General features: G+C 38.2%; 1 protein-coding gene across 10 annotated transcripts in view; it reads right to left on the bottom strand.

The window, feature by feature from the left end:
* WDR33 (WD repeat domain 33) overlaps positions 1 to 19,102 on the bottom strand; it is a 96,795-nt gene that overhangs the window by 68,483 nt on the left and 9,210 nt on the right. For 3 of the 10 annotated variants that reach the window (XM_070579477.1, XM_070579479.1, XM_070579482.1), the window contains exon 2: positions 12,236 to 12,448. The exons of the other annotated variants lie outside the window; for them this stretch is intronic. The gene's annotated coding sequence lies outside the window, so the exon portion shown is untranslated. The remainder of the gene's footprint in view (positions 1 to 12,235; positions 12,449 to 19,102) is intronic. 10 annotated transcript variants of the gene reach the window in all.

The following is a 19,102-nucleotide window of genomic DNA, read 5'->3' as shown; positions in this document are numbered from 1 at the left end:
CTCTCAGTGTGGGAGTTTTCCAACTTTTATAGCTTTCAGCCACATATTTAGCTGAATAATCCTTCGTAACTTCGGGTTACACTGTATCCTTAGCTATAAAGTTACTGAAACATTTTAGTGGATATTGCACTGGACCAGTTTAATGCACGTTACTTGGGCTTTTATATTTAGTTTTAGGTCCATAGCAAAACAGAGTGTAAAATACAGAGTTCCCATACACACACACACACACACACACAGGCCCCTCTCCCCCACAACATCCAGCATCAGAGTGATACATTTGCTAAAATCAGTGTACCAACACTGATACATCATTATCACCCAAAGCCCAAAGCCATTACATGACGGTTCACCCTTTATGTTGTACACCCTACGGGTTTTGACAAATGTATTCAGATTGGCTTCCCTCACTTAGCAATATGTATTAAAGGTCCCTCGATGTCTTTTTCATGATTGGATAGTTCATTTCTTTTTAGCACCCAATAACATTCCACTGTCTGGATACATCACTCTCTGTTCTTCCATTCATCTACTGAAGGATAGATATCTTGGTTGTTTCTAAGTTTTGGCAATTATGTGCAGGTTTTTTTTTTTTTTAACTTTTTTTTTTTAAAGATTTTATTTTTTTCCTTTTTCTCCCCAAAGCCCCCCAGTACATAGCTGTATATTCTTTGTTGTGGGTCCTTCTAGTTGTGGCATGTGGTTTGATGAGCAGTGCCATGTCCGCGCCCAGGATTCGAACCAACGAAACACTGGGCTGCCTGCAGCGGAGCGCGCGAACTTAACCACTCGGCCACAGGGCCAGCCCCAATGTGCAGGTTTTTCTTATGGACGTATTTTCAACTCATTCGGGTAAATACCAAGTAGTGTGATTGCTGGATCCTCTGATAAGAGTATGCCTAGTTTTGTAAGAAAATGACAAACCGCCCAAAGTGGCTGCACCATTTTGCATTCCCACCAGCAGTGAATGAGAATTCCTGTTGCTCCGTCTCCTCACCGGTGTTTTGTCAGCGTTTTGGATTTTAGACATTCTGATAGGTGTGTAGTGGTACCTCATTGTTTTAATTCCCTAATGATATATGATTTGGCCATCTTTCCATATGCTTATCTGACATCTGTATATCTTGTTTGGTGAGGTGTCTGTTGAGATCTTTTGTCCATTTTTTAATCCAGGTGTTCATTTTCTTATTAAGTTTTAAGAGTTCTCTGTATATTTTAGATAACAGTCCTTTATTGGATATATCCTCTGCAAATATCTTCTTCCAGTCTGAGGCTTGTCCTCTCACACTCTTCATTATTTTTAAAGTTACAGGTAATAAAATTCATTTTTTGATGTACATTTCTAAGTTTTGACAAATGCAGAGAATCATGGAGTAACAACCAAGATACATCACCCCTCTATATTCCTTCACATTGGCCCTCTGTTATTGATCTCTTACCACCGCCCACTGGCCAACATTGATCTGTTTCCCATCACTGTAGTTTCTATCTTTTCCAGAACGTCATACAAATAGAATCATACACTGTATAGCCTTTTGAGTCTGGCATATTTCATTTTGCATAGTACTTTTGAAATTCACCAACCTTGTTGTAAGTATCAATAACTCCTTTTTTGAATTGTTGAATTCTATGGATGTACCAGTTGGTTTATCCATTCACCAATTCAGGGACATCTGAATTGTTTGCAGTGCTTGGCAATTTGAACAAAATTGCCATAAACGTTCGTGCATAGTTTTCATGTGAACATGAACTTTCGTTTTTCTTGGATAAATATCTAGGATTGAAACTGCTGAGTCATACGTTTGTTTAACTTTATGGGAAAGCAGCTGCACCATTTTGCATTCCCATCAGCAATGTATGGAAGTTCCAGTGGCTCTCCATCCTCCCTAATACTTGGTACTGTCAGCTACAGGAAGGGAACAGTTGTTTTGCTTCTTAGTCTTTCTAACAGGTGAGTATAGTATCTCATTGTGATTTTAATTTGTATTTCCCTAATGACTAATGATGTAGAGCATCTATTCAGGTGCTTATCTGTCATCCACATACCTTCTCCAGCAAAGCTTCTGTTCAAGTCTTTTGCCCTTTTTTTTTTAAGATTTTATTTTTTTCCCTTTTCTCCCAAAGCCCCCTGGTACACAGCTGTGTAATTTTAGTTGTGGGTCCTTCTAGATGTGGCATGTGGGATGCCACCACAGCATGGCTTGATGAGCAGTGCCATGTCCATGCCCAGGATTCGAATTGGCGAAACCCTGGGCCGCTGAAGCAGAGGGCGCGAACTTAACCACTTGGCCACGAGGCCGGTCCCCTGACCATTGTTTAATTGGGTTGTTATTTTAACTGAGTTTTGAGAGTTCTTTCTGTAATCTACATATAAAATCTTTGTCAGATATGTGATTTACAAATATTTTCTCTCAGTCTGCTTCTTTTCATTCTCTTCATTCTATCTTTCAAAGAGCCGAAGTTTTTAACTTTAATGAAATCCAAGTTATCAATTTATTTTGTGCTTTTAGCCATATCTAAGAAATCTTCAGGCCAAGGTTACAAAGATTTTTCTCCTATGTGCTGTTCCGCCAATTTTACTGTTTTACATTTTACATCTGGATCTACGATTTACTTTGAGTTCCCTTCTACATTAGGTATACGGGATAGGTTAAGAGTCTTTTTCTTCCTCAAATGGTGTCCAATTGTTGCAATACCATATGTAGGAAAAGAGACTTTTTTCTACTGAATTGCCTTTACACCTCTGTCAAAATCAACTGACTATATCTTGTGTGTGTCTACCTCAACATCTTGATTACCATAACTTTACAGAAAGTCTGGAAATCAGCTAAACTTCAGATCAGATTCTCCAACTGCATGGTTCTTTATCAAAAGTGTTTTGGCAATTTGTGTTCCTTTGCCATTCCATTTTTTAAAAGCAGCTTATCATTTGTTATCTACAAAAAATGTTGCTGGGATTCAGATCTGGGTGAACTAACCTGAGGAGAAATTACATTTTAACAACACTGAGTCTTTGAAAACACAAACAGGTAATTCTCCACAATTATTAGGCTTTCTTTGATTTCTTTCATCAGTGTTTTGCAGTTTTCAGCACAAAGATCCTGTACACATTTTGTCAGATTTATACCTCTTTTTTGGTGCTACATACAAATAGAGGAAGATTGGCAAAGATGTTAGCTCAGCAACAATCTTCCCTCAAGCAAAAAGAGGAAGATTAGCAAGAGACATTTGCTCAGAGCCAATCTTCCTCACCAAAAAAAAAAGAAAGAAAAAAAAAGATATAGGACTATTAAGGCTATCTATTTCTTCTTGAGTGAGTTTTGGTAGTTTGTGTCTTTCAAGGAATTTACCAATTTCACTCAAGTCGTCAAATTTTGGAGCACAGAGTTGTTCATGGTATTCCTTTATTATCATTTTAATATGTGTAAGATCCGTAATAATAGCCCCTTTTGCATTCCTGATACTGTTAACTTGGGCCCCTCCCTCTTTATCCTCTCCCCACCTCTCTCTTTGAACAGTCTATAATTCCTTCAAGAAAAAATGGGTTCAGCGAAAAATGTGAATTTTTTTTTTTTTTTTGAGGAAGATTAGCCCTGAGCTAACCACTTCCAATCCTCCTCTTTTTGCAGAGGAAGACTGGCCCTGAGCTAACATCCATGCCCATCTTCCTCTACTTTATACATGGGACGACTACCACACCATGGATTTTGCCAAGCAGTGCCATGCTCGCACCCGGGATCCAAACCGGTAAACCCCAGGCCGCCGAGAAGCGGAACATGCAAACTTAACTGCTGAGCCATGAGGCCAGCCCGAAATGCGAATATTACCATTAAATAATTTTCACTCAAGAGAACTGCTATACTTCTGTAAGTAGCAAAACTACTTTATACACACTTCCCATTTCATCATACACTATGTGTTAGCCTGCTTGGGTTGCAATAATAAACTATAGGCTGAGAGGCTTAAACAACACAAACTTATTCTCTCACAGCTCTGGAGGCTGAAAATCTGAGATCAGGGTGCCAGCACCCTGGGGAAAGAGCGTTCTGGGGAAAGGTCTCTTCCTGACTTGCAGATGGCCACCTTCATGCTGTGTCCTCGTATGGTAGAGAGAAAGAGACAGAAAGTTCTCTGGTGTCTCTCCTTATAAGGGCAGTAATCCCATCATGAGGGCCCAACCTTCATGACCTCACCTCAACCTGAATATCTCCCAAAGGCCCCGTGTCCAAATCCCATCACATGGGGCGGGGCGGGGGGTCAACATACGAATTTTCAGGGACATGATTCAGTCTATAACACACTATAATTAACAAAGAAAAAGCATACTGAAGGGCTTTAACATTTAGTTAAATTATTTTTACTGCTTCATCACTGACATTCCCAAGTGAAATTCGCTTTTTTCTTTTTAGCACCAGTGTGAGGGGGTAGTAAACATACAATGACTCCTAGTACAGTTTGGGGACACTGCCTTGGATCAAGCTAAGGAGCCAGCAGTTTTATCCATTATTGCTTTCATACCACAAGTAGAAATGTCAACACAGTACAAAGGCTTAATAAAATCTTAGTATTATTATGAAAATGCTTCTCACCCCACTTTGACAACTCACCACTGCCTTACAAAGTTCAAACAACTAACACAGAAAAATTTTTACAAACTGCAAGGTGTATTAGCAATTTAAGGTATTACAAATTATTCAGAAGAGATATAACCAATACTAAAAACGTGATCCGGGGCTGGCCCCGTGGCGGAGTGGTTAAGTTCGTGTGCTCCACTCACTGCAGGTGGCCCAGTGTATTGTTGGTTCAAATCCTGGGCGTGGACATGGCGCTGCTCGTCAAACGATGCTGAGGCAGCGTCGTCCCACATGCCACAACTAGAAGGACCAACAATGAAGAATATACAACTATGTACTGGGGGGCTTTGGGGAGAAAAAGGAAAAAAAATAAAATCTTTAAAAAAAATAAAATAAAATAAAGATAAAATAAAATAAAAACGTGATCCATTCCTAAGCTTTCCAAATTCAATGATAATCAAGCTATGCCTTCACCTGATTAATATAAACCTTAGAGAGAAATAAAGTTATATGGAACCTAAAAAAGAAAAAATAGGGGTCGACCCAGTGACACGGCAGTTAAGTGTGCACATTCTGCCTCTCGGCAGCCTGGGTTTCGCCGTTCAGATCCCAGGTGTGGACATGCCACCGCTTGGCACACCATGCTGTGGTAGGCGTCCCATGTATAAAGTAGAACGAAGATGGGCACGGATGTTAGCTCAGGGCCAGTCTTTCTCAGCGAAAAGAGGAGGATTGGCAGCAGTTAGCTCAGAGCCAATCTTCCTCAAAAGAAATAAGAAAAAATAGTGAAAACTACCTTGGTTGGCTACCTTGGTTGTAATGAAACAAACAAACAAATAAAGCAGGCCAGTGATATGCTATAAACACACTAATGTTCCTATATGCTTACATCACTTACAGAAACTACACGAGAAACATTATCAGTGATGGCCTCCAGGAGAGGGAATTAGATGACTTAGGATATGGATAAGAAAAGATTTTTGTCAACACCTTTTGAATTTTAGACCATCTATATATATTACCTTAAAAAATAAATGAAATGAAATGGGACTTCATCAGACTAAAGAGCTTCTTCAAGGCAAGGGAAAACAGAACTGAAACAAAAAAACAACCCACTAGTTGGGAAAAAATATTTACAAGTTATAGAGCTGACAAAGGGTTAATCTCCATAATATATAAAGAACTCACACAGCTCAACAACAAAAAAACAAACAACCCGATCAAAAAATGGGCAGGAGACATAAACAGACATTTCTCCAAAGAAGATATACGGATGGCCAATAGACACACGAAAAGATGTTCACCATCACTAATCATCAGGGAAATGCAAATCAAAATTACACTAAGATATCACCCTACACCTGTTAGAATGACAAAAATAACCAAAACAAATGACAAATGTTGGAGAGGTTGTGGAGAAAAAGGAACCTTCATACACTGCTGGTGGGAATGCAAACTGGTGCAGCCACTATGGAAAACAGTATGGAGATTCCTCAAAAAATTAAAAACAGAAATACCATGCGCTGGCCCTGCGACCAAGTGGTTAAGTTCACACGCTCCACTGCAGGTGGCAAAGTATTTTGTTGGTTCGAATCCTGGGCTCGGACATGCCACTGCTCATCAAACCACGCTGAGGCAGCGTCCCACATGCCGCAGCTAGAAGGACCCACAACGAAGAATATACAACTATGTGCCGGAGGGCTTTGGGGAGAAAAAGGAAAAAAAATAAAATCTTTAAAAAAAAAAAAAAAAAAGAAATACCATATGACCCAGCCATCCCACTACTGGGTATCTATCCAAAGAACTTGAAATCAGCAATTCCAAAAGTCCCATGCACCCCTATGTTCATCACAGCATTATTTACAATAGCCAAGATGTGGAAGCAACCTAAGTGCCCATCAACTGATGATTGGATAAAGAAGATATGGGGTGTGTGTGTGTGTGTGTGTGTGTGTGTATACACACACACACACACACACAATCGAATACTACTCAGCCATAAAAAAGGATAAAATCATCCCATTCACAACATGGATGGACCTTGAGGGTATTATGTTAAGTGAAATAAGCCAGATAGAGAAAGACAATCTCTGTATGACTCCATACATAGGTGGAAGTTAAACACAGAGACAAAGAGAACTGATTGGTGGTTACCAGGGGAAAGAGGGTGCGGGGGGAGGGCACAAATGGTGAAGTGGTGCACCTACAACATGACTAACAATAATGTACAACTGAAATTTCACAAGGTTGTAAACTATCATAATCTTAATAAAAAGTTAAAAAATAAATAAATGAAATTTGTTTCACAGATAATTTTAATGATTCAGTACATTAAAAATTCAATTTAAAACACTGTAAAACTTCACCCTCTCACTCAAGCTGGGAAATAGAAGCCAGAATTCAGTTTTGTTTTTAAGAAAATACTTTCCCATTCCATCATATAGTATATGTATAATCTTTCTAAAGCAACAGGGGTCCTACTCAATCTCCCTTAATGACCCGACAAGCATTAATTTATAAATGACAAAAATAAAAAATCAGTTGCTTATTCTATGTTAGATTAAGTTTTCAACGAAAACACTGGGATAGCTTTTAGCTAGAAGCTCTGTAAGACTGAAAGATAATATGCATGCCATATATACGACAGGTCCCTCCAAATGGAGAATTCAGTCCAATACAATTATTTCTGGAGAACTGCCAATCAGCCTCATCATTACATTATTTAAAATAAACAAATAAGGCATGAGTCTAATATCTACAGTCTATCTGAAACAGTTTTAAGCAAAATTAATTTAAAATGGGAAATACACCTGTCAAAAAAAGTTGTCCTTTCACATGTACTGAAGCGATACTTTCTATTCGCAAACTGTAAGCTACTAATAATTTAGAAGCCTCTGGAAATTGCTGGCTATGAGTACAAGGGAAATAAGCTATATAATGAGAATTTTTAATGCCAAGGCTCTGATGGGTTCCATCTCTAGAACAAGATTACACCTGCCAGGCAGACAGAATTACATTTTTTAACCCATGAAAATTAAACAATTTAGTTAGGTCTCTAGAGCTATTCTCCAATTTAAAGGAAAAACGGGAAAGCTAACATAACCACAGCATACACAAAATCTTCCTCACTGTAAGACATTCTAGAAGACAACTGGCTTAGAAACTTCAAAAAGTTAATGAAATGAAATGTAGGAACGAACTATCCTAGATTACGAGACTAAAAAGACATAACTAACCTTGATGTAATCTTGATTAAAAACAAAAAAACGTTAAACAAGAAGTGTTGGCGAGGATGTGGAGGAAGGGGAACACTTGTGCACTGCTGGTGAGAACGTAAATTGGTGCAGCCACTGTGGAAAACAGTATGGAGGCTCCTTGAAAATTAAAAATAAAACTATCAAATGATCCAGCAATTCCACTTCTGGGTATTTATCCAAAGAAAATGAAAACACTTTGGGGATCGGCCAGGTGACTGAGTAAAGTCTCACGCTCTGCTGTGGTGGCCCAGGGTTTCAGCAGTTCAGATCCTGGGCACGGACATGGCACCACTCGTCAGCCCATGCTGAGGCAGTGTCCCATGTGCCACAACTAGAAGGACCCACAACTAAAATATACAACTATGTAGTGGGGGGATCTGGGGAGAAAAAGCAGAAATAAAAAAAAAAAGAAGATTGGAAACAGTTGTTAGCTCAGGTACCAATCACTAGGGAAAAAAAATGAAAACGCTAACTCAAAAAAATATACACACCTCCGTGTTTGCTACAGTATTATTTTCAATAGCCAAGCTATGGAAACAACCTGTGTCCACTGATGGATGAATGGATGAAGAAAACATGGTGTATGTGTATACACACACACACACACACACACACACACAAATTGAATATTATTCAGCCATAAAAAAGAATAAAATCTTGGCATTTGCAATAACATAGATAGCCCTTGAGGGCATATGCTAAGTGAAATAAGTCAGACAAAGAAAGACAGCTACCATATGATCTCACTTATATGTGGAATCTAAAACAAACAAACAAACAAAATCAAGCTCAGGGGCCAGCCCCGTGGCCAAGTGGTTCGGTTCCTGTGCTCTGCTTTGACAGCCCAGGGTTTTGCCAGTTAGGATCCTGGGCGCAGACATGGCACTGCTCATCAAGCCATGCTGAGGCGGCAGTTCAGATCCTGAGCACAGACCTAGCACTGATCATTAAGCCATGCTGCAGCGGCATCCCACACGCCATAAACAGAAGGACCCACAACTAAAATATACAACTATGTACTGGGGGGCTTTGGGGAGAAAGAAAAATAAAAATAAAATCTTTTAAAAAAAAGAAAAAGAAAAAAGAACCAAGCTCACAGACACAGAGAACTGGTGGCCGCCAAAGGCAAGGGGTGGGAGGTGAGAAACATGGGTGAAGGGGGTCAAAATGTACAAACTCCCAGTTACAAAATAAGTCACAGGGATGTAATGGTGACTTATAGTTAATAATACTGTATTGCATATTTGAAAGCTGCTAAAAGAGTAGATCTGAAAAGTCCTCATCACAAGAAAAAAAAATTTGATTAACTATGTAAGGTAATGGATGTTAAGACTTACTGTGACGATCATTTCACAAGGCATACAAATATTAAATCGTTATATTGTATACCTGAAACTAATATAATGTTATATGTCAATTATACCCCAATTTTTTAAAAAGGTTATACAGAATAATTTATTGAGGGTCCAGCCCTGTGGCATAGTGGTTAAATTCGGTGTACTCCTCTTCAGCAGCCCGGGTTCAGATCCCAGGCACGGACCCACACCACTCATCAGCCATGCTGGGGCAACAACTCGCATATAAAGTGGAAGAAGACTGGCATGGATGTTAGCTCAGGGAGAATCAATCTCAAGCAAAAAAAGAGAAGATTAGCAACAGATGTTAGCTCAGGGCTAATCTCCCTCAGCAAAAAATAATAATAATTTATTGAATTTATACAGTTGAATTAGGTAAATCTGGTAAATAAACTTTACCTAGTTACATTAGATAAATGGAACACGTACTAATTAATATTAGATAATTACTGCTAATTTCCTTGTGTGATGACACTATTGTGGTTATTTAAGAAAAATCTTGGGGCTGAGTGGTTAAGTTCGCACACTCTGTTGCGGCAGCCCAGGGTTTCACTGGTTTGGATCCTGGGTGTGGACGTGGCACCACTCATTAGGCCATGTAGAGGCAGCGTCCCACGTGCCACAACTAGAAGGACCCACAACTAAAATATACAACTATCTACTGGGGGGATTTGAGGAGAAAAATCAGGGGAAAAAAAAAAAAAGATTGGCAACAGTTGCTAGCTCAGGTGCGAATCTTTAAAAGAAAATTAAAAAAAGAAAAAAAAAGAAAAATCTCTTTATTACTACTGATGAAAACTGAAGTTTGGGTGGTGGCCCCGTGGCTGAGTGGTTAGGTTCGCACACTCCACTTCAGCAGCCCAGGGTTTCATCAGTTTGGATCCTGAGCGCGGACACAGCACCGCCCGACAGACTACGTTGAGGCGGCGTCCCACATGCCACAACTAGAAGGACCCACAACTAAAATATACAACTATGTACCAGGGGGCTTTGGGGAGAAAAAGGAAAAAATAAAATCTTAAAAAAAAGAAAAGAAAACTGAAGTTTTTAGAAGTCTACATCTTCAAAGAGTTCAGGAAAAATAACTGAATGAATCAATAAGTAACGTATCTTGCACATAATTTAGTTTCTCTCTAATGACTACTAGAAGGCAAAGATCCTGTCCATCTCAGTGTCACATTATAATGGACACTGATGATCATATATTATATACACTGTGAGCCAAATCTGTATTGCCTATTCATAATTTGCATGTTTTCAAGCCTTGGTCCACTGTGAAAACAATAAACAGTAATGACAGTATCTGGGAAAATTGAAGAAAGTAAAGAGAAGATGAAAGAAGTAAATATACCACCATAAGCTAACTGTATGTGCAACAGCCGGTTATATGCAAATTTTTACTCTTTTTCCTCCTTAATAGTCGCAGCTTAAGAGTTTTCTGTATTACAAAACTTTGCAAATGTTTTTAACATATTCCTAAACGTTTCACTAAGTATAATATGATTTACTTAAATATTCCATTGTTAAACACGTGAATTGTTTTAAAATATACCCTACTAAAATTCAAATCGCACTCATCATCTTTGCGCATAAAGCTTTTTCTGTAGAACTATTTATTTCCATCACAGAAGGAGGGATTACTTAAGTCAAAGAATTTTTGTTACTTCAGGTTTAAAAAAAACTTTTTTGGCTGTTCCTATTTTAATTTTCTTGATTATTAACAATGTTGAATATTTTTTTCCATTTTATTAGGCAGTTTTACTCCAGGAGAGAAAGAAAATACAGCAAAATTATAGCAAATGTTGCTTCTAGGAGGCAAGTATATGGTATTAACTTCTTTCAACTTTTCTGTATATCTAACATGTTTAATACCTTAGGATAATATCTTAGAATTGTGTGAATCTTCTGTTCTCCAGTAACCATTCATTGAGTAGGTATTGATGATACTCATCTGAATAAAAGTAGCTTTGTTTGTTTACCGACATCCACAAAATAACTTGCTGGGATTTTGATTGGGATCATGTTGAATCTATACATTAAGTTGGGAAGAACTAACATCTTGATAATATTGAATGATCCTAACCATGTTTAGGAATATTTTTCCATTTCTTTAGATCTTCTTTGATTTCTTTCATTAAGAGCTATTTTGTTTTGTTTTTGTTTTAAAGATTGGCACCTTAGCTAACATCTGTTGCCAATCTTTTTTTTTTTCTTCTCCCCAAAGCACTCCAGTACATAGTTGTATATTCTAGATGTAGGTTCTTCTGGCTCTGCTAAGTGGGACACTGCCTCAGCATGGCTTGATGAGAGGTGCTCTGTCTGCGCCCGAGATCTGAACCCACGAAACCCTGGGGTGCCAAATTAGAGCATATGAACTTAACCACCTGGCCATGGGGCTGGCCTCTCATTTTAGTTTTATAGTTTTCCTAAGATATACTATGTATATTTTTTTTTAGATTTATACCTAAGTATTTTTTTTTTGGTGCTAACATAGATGGCATTGTTTTTCATTCCAAATTCCAACTGTTCATTGCTGGTATATAAGAAAGCAATTGACTTTTATGTATTTACCTTGTATCCTGAAACCTTGCTATAATCACTCATTAGTTAAGGAAGTTTTTTTGCTGATTCTTGAGATTTTCTACATAGACAATTATGTCATCTGGGAACAAAGGCAATTTTAGTTCTTCCTTCCAAATCTGTACATCTTTTATTTCTTTTTCTTGTCTTATTGCATTAGCTAGCACTTCCAGGACAATGGCGAAAAAGTGGAGAGTGTGGACATCATTACCTTGTTTCAGATCTCGGCATCTAGCTTCTCACTATTAAGTATGATCTTAGCTGTACTAATTTTGTAGATGTTCTATATCAACTTGGGGAAGCTCCCCTCTATGTCTAGTTTGCCGAGCATTTTTACCACGAATGGGTGTTGAATTATGTCAAATGCTTTTTCTGCATCTATTGATGTAATCATATGATTTTTCTTCTTTAGCCTATTGATGTGATGGATTACATTAATTCATTTTTTAATGCTAAACCAGTTGCATACCTGGAATAAATGCCAGTTTGTCATGATGTGTATAATTCTTTTTATTCATTGCTGGATTCAATTTGCTAATATTTTGTTGAGGATTTCTGTGTTTATGTTCATAAGAGATACTGATCTGTAGTTTTCCTCCTGTAATTCTTAGTCTGGTTTTGATATTAGGGTAATGCTGGCATCATGGAATGAATTAGGAAGTATTCCCTCTGCTTCTATTTTCTGAAAGAGATTGCAGAGAATTAGTATAATTTCTTTCTAAAATATTTAGTAGAATTAACCAATGGACCCATCTGGGCATGCTGCTTTCTGTTTTGGAAGGTTATTAACCATTAATTCAATTTCATTATCTCTCAAGCTTCCCCACCACTTTGCTTTTGCATAAAGTCTTCAGACATACAAGCATTTATAATAAAACAGGGCAGACAGCTATAAAAGGGCTATACAAAATGCTATGGGATTCTGGGTAAATACCCAAGAAAAGTGAAAGCAGGGACACACAGATATTTGTACACTCATGTACATAGACACATTATTCACAATACCTTCAGGGTGAAAAACAAACCACATGCCCATCAACAGATGAATGGATAAAGAAAAAGTGGTATACACATTTAATGGAGTATTATTTGGCCTTAAAAAAGAAGGAAATTTTGACACATGCTACATGGATGAACCTTGAAAACATCTTCTAAGTGAAATAAGCCAGGCACGAGTATAAATATAGTATGATTCCTCGTATATGAGGTGCCTAGAGTAGTCAAATTCATAGAGACAGCAAGGAGAATGGTGGTTGTCATCGGCTGGGGAACGAAGAATGGGGAGTTAGTGTTTAAGGGATATGGAGTTTCAGGTGGGGAAGATGAAAAGGTTCTGGAGACGGTGGTAGTGGTTGCACGACAATGTTAATGTACTTAATGTCAAAGAAGTGTACACTTAAAAATGGTTAAAATGGTTAATTTTATGTTAAGTATATTTTACCAAAATTTTTTTTTTTTTTTTTTGAGGAAGATTAGCCCTGAGCTAAGATCCATGCCCATCTTCCTCTACTTTATATGTGGGACGCCTACCACAGCATGGCATGCCAAGTGGTGCCATGTCCACACCTGGGATCCGAACCAGCGAACCCCAAGCCGCCAAAGCGGAACATGCGCACTTAACCACTACACCACTGGGCCAGCCCCCGAGAAATTTTTTTTAAAAAGTGCAACTCAATAAGTATGTGATGAACTAGTGGCCTAATAAATGCAAACTAAAGGATTATTTTTAAAGTGCTATGAGAGGGAAAGTTATGGGAAGAAATAAGGAGTAACAGGTTGGGGAACACAGATGTAAAACTAAAGTTTCAGATGAGCTAACTTACGCAATCACAAAAGAAAGGGTACACCCAGTGGAGAAGGGGAAGAGGGACAATTCCAGGTAGAGGAAACAGCAAGTAAGAGTAAAAAGAAAATACTGAGTTTTTGTTTTTTGCTTTGAGATACAACTGACATTTAACACTGCATTAGTTTTAAGTGTACTTGAGTTTTTAAAAGTGGTTAATGGAAATCAAACAACCCAATTACAAAATGGGCAGGGGACATGAACAGACATTTCTCCAAAGAAGATATACAGATGGCCAACAGACACATGAAAAGATGCTCATCATCACTAACCATCAGGGAAATGCAAATCAAAACTACACTAAGATATCACCTTACACCCGTTAGAATGGCAAAAATATCCAAAACCAAGAGTGACAAATGTTGGAGAGGCTGTGGAGAAAAGGGAACCCTCATATGCTGTTGGTGGGAATGCAAACTGGTGCAGCCACTATGGAAAACAGTATGGAGATTCCTCAAAAAGTTAAGAATAGAAATACCTTATGACCCAGCCATCCCACTACTGGGTATGTATCCTAAGAACCGGAAATCAGCAATTCCAAAAGTTCCATGGACCCCTATGTTCATCACAGCCTTATTCACAATAGCCAAGTCATGGAACCAACCTAAGTGCCCAGAAACTGATGACTGGATAAAGAAGATATGGTATATATACACAATGGAATACTACTCAGCCATAAAAAAGGACAAAGTCGTCCCATTCACAACAACATGGATAGACCTTGAGGGTATTATGTTGAGTGAAATAAGCCAGACAGAGAAAGACGAACTCTGTATGACTCCACTCATAGGTGCTAGTTATCATATGGAGAAAGAGAACTGATCGGTGGTTGCCAGGGGAAAGGGGGGTGGGGGGAGGGCACTAGGGGTGAAGTGGTGTACCTACAACATGACTAATAACGATGTACAACTGTAATTTCACAAGGATGTTAACTTTCATAACCTTAATAAAAATAAAAAAGTGGTTAATGGACAGGTTAGGGGGAAGAGGGAGCAAGAGAGGATGAAGTTGGGAACCTAAGTCCACATATTGAAGCTGGATTCTGAAATGCCTATTATGCTAACCTAGACATGCGAAAGAGCTTAAATCTATCAAATAAAGAACAAAGCCTTAACTGGGGTCACGGGGACATAAATGGGCAAAAGGAGTTCAATGACACTCCACACGTCGCAGTTGCATGTAGAATTCTAATATGGACATTTACATTTTTTTCTGGGAAGAGAGTATACAACTTTCATCAGATTCCTACGGGGTCTAAAAAGCATTAAAAAAACTGTTGTAGGCAATGATCAATCATCCCAGGAACGTAGACAATAAAATCTGAATTTTAGGGGCTGGCCCAGTAGCACAGTGGTTAAGTTCGCACGTTCCACTTCGGCAGCCCCAGGGTTCACTGGCTCGGATGCCGGGTGCGGACATGGCAGTGCTTGGCAAGCCATGCTGTGGCAGGCATCCCACATATAAAGTAAAGGAAGACAGGCATAGATGTTAGCTCAGGGCCAGTCTTCCTCAGCAAAAAGAGGAGGACTGGCAGCAGATGTTAGCTCAGGGCTAATCTTCCTCAAAAAAAAAAAGAAATCAAATCTGAATTTTAGGAAGATGAATTATCCTATACAACACAAAGGAGGGATAAGAGGCAGGAGAACAATTTAGTCAACTATAATACTCCAGGTGGAAGATGAGCATTTTTTTTAACTGAAATCTTTTATTAAGCTTTTTACAATTTTATATAAACTTTTTACTAAAATCTGAAATTTTTACCTATACCCAACAAGACTCTAATAGACTGCCTTTCAGGATATACCTTACATAATGTATGCAACACGCTGCGTAACATTGTACTTCGTAAAAATATATCACATGAAAACTATTGAAAAGGAACAAACCAGTGATTTTAAATTCCCCTTGTTACTCATGCTGAAGTTACACCCACTGAGAGGCAACATGACTCAAAAAAGCAAAAACTATGATAATACAAGTGTCGGTTTGGTGTGAGAAAAACAACCATATTCATACATTGATAGTACACACAGTGACCAAGCAATTCCACCTCCATGAATTTATCCCTGCATATATGCTCACACACGTACACAAACACATAAGCATAAGGTTATTCAATGAAGCACTGTTTGTAATAAAAGAGTGAAAACCACCCATGTCTCTTAAGTAGAGGACTAGTTAAAGTAAATCATGAAATATCCATACACTGTATATTATGCAACCATTATAAAGAAGATAGTTCTATTTAGGATCTCCAAGATATACTGTTAAGTTAAAAAAAAAGTACAAAACAGTGTATGGAACACTACCGTATATGTGAAAAGCAACAACAAAGGAACATAATCACATCTGTAGTAAATACATTTGCTATATATAACGCAAAATATATCTGGAAAAATTCATGACAAACTGACAATAGTAGCTACTGGACAGATGAAAGGGGATTGAGGGATAGCCACAGGACGGAGACAGAGCACTGTATATCCTCTTGTACATTTTTCTTCTTTTTTAACACACATACATAGTATATAAATAAGTGAATGAATGAATACATGAAAATAAAATAACTTATCAAAGTAATGCTACTAACTATAGTGCTATAGACATGGTCAGACACAGAACTGGAAATGTCTACTTTGGGCACAAAACTTATATAAAAAATATAGTTAGCAATGAGCACTGTGGGTAGAAAATGTGGGTGAAAAACACTCCTTAATAACATCAACCTCAATTTGAGTACCTGAAACATGTAAGGGAGGCACTGGGCTACACACTTGGGTTGTGCGTGTGTGTGTAAAATCTACCAAGAGATATTCTGCCAAGTCCCATAATTATGTGGCAGATAAGGGTGAAAATCACTAGGTTACTAAAATAAAAATACACCGAAGTCCTAGTTGGTCATCAATTTTGAACAAAGCTAGATATGACCACTTCAGGACCACAAAATAATGTGACCGCTCAATTTCTGATGGAAGACTTTCTTATTTTAGACTTTTCTAGCTAGGCAACTGTTATAATTTTAGCTTTCTCCAATTACAATGAACCAAAAAGCCCTTCCAAGTTATACTGTGAGATGTTCTGGGGTTTTTTTGTAAAGGTGGTGAAAAGAACACTAATCTAATCTAATTCAGGTGACCTGGATTCTGCCACCAAGTGTGTGATTATCAGCAAATTTAATCACCTCAATCCTGTTTGGTCATCTTCAAATTAAAGAGTCTAGATTTGATGACCTTTAGAAGTAAAATAATTCTATAATTTCAAAATTACATAGGGAGCAGATAAGAATTGTCCAAAGTTCCTTTCAGCTCATTTGTAAACCTGGCTTAACAACTAGACTGAAGGCAAAAGCATTTAACAGACTACACAAAGACAACCATTCCCAAAGGAAAAGTCCTAAAGTGATAGTCCTGAATACTTCAAATGTGTCAACATTAAGATGAAATGACAAGCTTAAGGTTTTCAGTGCCTCTTGATTTTAGAACAGTAGTTCTCAGTTTCTAGTTCTATTATCCACACTGGCCTAAAAGCCTAACACTCAGTATTTGTTATTTACGGTGTCTTTGATTACCCTCTGACACATACAGTACAGTTATGCAGAAGTGCTTTAATTAGAGCCAAAACTAAAGCTTGTAAATTTCTAACCACAAAGTCAAACTCAGTACGGCTTTCTAACCAAAAAGTCAAATGCATACTAGTATTTGCACCCATGGTCAACAATCCACATTCTTGGCTGGGAAAATCAATTGCTTGACCAATTGCTAATTGCATTAAATACAGTAAATAGACATATATGTGACCTTCTTAAGATATGAGACCAAAAGCACAGTCAACAAAAGAAAAAATGGATAAAGTGGGTATCATCAAAATTAGAAACTTTTGTGCTTTAATAATACCACCAAGAAAGTGAAAAGACAATCCACAGAATGAGAGAAAATTTCTGCAAATCATGTATCTGATAAAGGACTTGCATTTAGAATACATAAAGAACTCTTAAAACTCAAAAGAAGGACAACCCAGGGCTAGTCCCGTGGCCTAGTGGATAAGTTTGGCATGCTTTGCTTCAGTGGCCCAGGTTTGGTTCCCAGGCACTGACCTACACCACTCATCAGTGGCCATGCTGTGGCAGCAACCCACATACAAAATAGAGGAAGACTGGCAAAGACGGTAGCTCAGGGCTAATGTTCCTCAGCTGAAGGAAAATGCAAATCAAAACCACAATGAGGTAATACTTCATATCCAATGGGGTGACTGTAATCAAAAAGAGGGACAATAACAAGTATTGGTGAGGATGTGGTGAAATTGGAACCCTCATACACTGCCGATGCGAATCTAAACTAGTGTGGCCTTTCGGGAAAACTGTTTGGAATTTCCTAAATCCTAAACATAGAATTACCGTAATACCCAGCAATTCCACTCCTAGGTATATCCCCAAGAGAACTGACAGCATTATGTCCACACAAAAACTTGTATACGAATGTTTATAGCAGCATTATTCATAATAACCAAATAGTGGAAAAAACTCAAATATTTTATTTACTAGATTATTGGCTTATTACCAAAGAAAATTCAAGAACAACCAGATGGAAGAGATGCATAGAGCAAGGTACACAGGAAGGGGCTCAGAGCTTCCGTGTTTTCTGAGCCCGCCACTCTACCCTAAATCTTCACAAGGTCACCAACCTAGAAGCTCTCCAAACCTTGTCCTTTTGGGTTTTTATGGAGGCTTCATTACTTGGGCACGATTTATTAAATCATTGGCCATTGGCAATTGAGTCGAACAACCTCCAGCCCCTCTCTTCTCCCTGAGGTCAAGGGCATGTGACTGAAAGTTCTAACTCCCTAATCACAGGCTGGTTTCCCTGGAAACCAGCCCCCACCCTTAAGTGCTTTCCAAGAGTCACCTCATTAACATAAATTCCGGCGTAGGTGGAAGGGGTTTGTTATGAATACCAAGCCACCTTTATCACTCTAATCACTTAGGAAAGTCTAAGGGTTTTAAGAGCTCCATGGTAGAAACTGAATCAAGACCAAATATATATTTCTCATTATAAATCACATTATCGTGGGGTGCGGGTGGGGCTCTGAATTGATATGGAATGATTTCTTGGATATATTGTTAGGTGGGGAAAAAAACAAGGATCACACAAATGGGACTACATCAACCTTAAGAACTTTTGTGCAGCAAAGGACACAATCAACACAGTGAAAAGGCAACCTACAGAATGGGAGAAAATCTTTGCAAATCACAGATCTGAAAAGGGGTTAATATCCTGAAAAGGGGTTAATATCCAGAATATATAAATATATAAACTCTTACAACTCAACAACAAAAATATCAAATAACCCAATTAAAATTTGGGCAAAGGACGTGAATAGATATTTCTCCAAAAATGATATACAAATGGCCAAGCAGCATATGAAAAGATGCTCAACATCACTAATCATCACAGAAGTGCAAACTGAAACTGTAGCAAGATATCTATCACTTCATAC

This window comes from Equus przewalskii, chromosome 17 (genome assembly GCF_037783145.1).
Source record: "Equus przewalskii isolate Varuska chromosome 17, EquPr2, whole genome shotgun sequence".
Classification (NCBI taxonomy): Eukaryota; Metazoa; Chordata; class Mammalia; order Perissodactyla; family Equidae; genus Equus; species Equus przewalskii.
The sequence above is the reverse complement of the archived record's forward strand: the minus strand, read 5'-3'. Positions and strand labels throughout refer to the sequence as shown.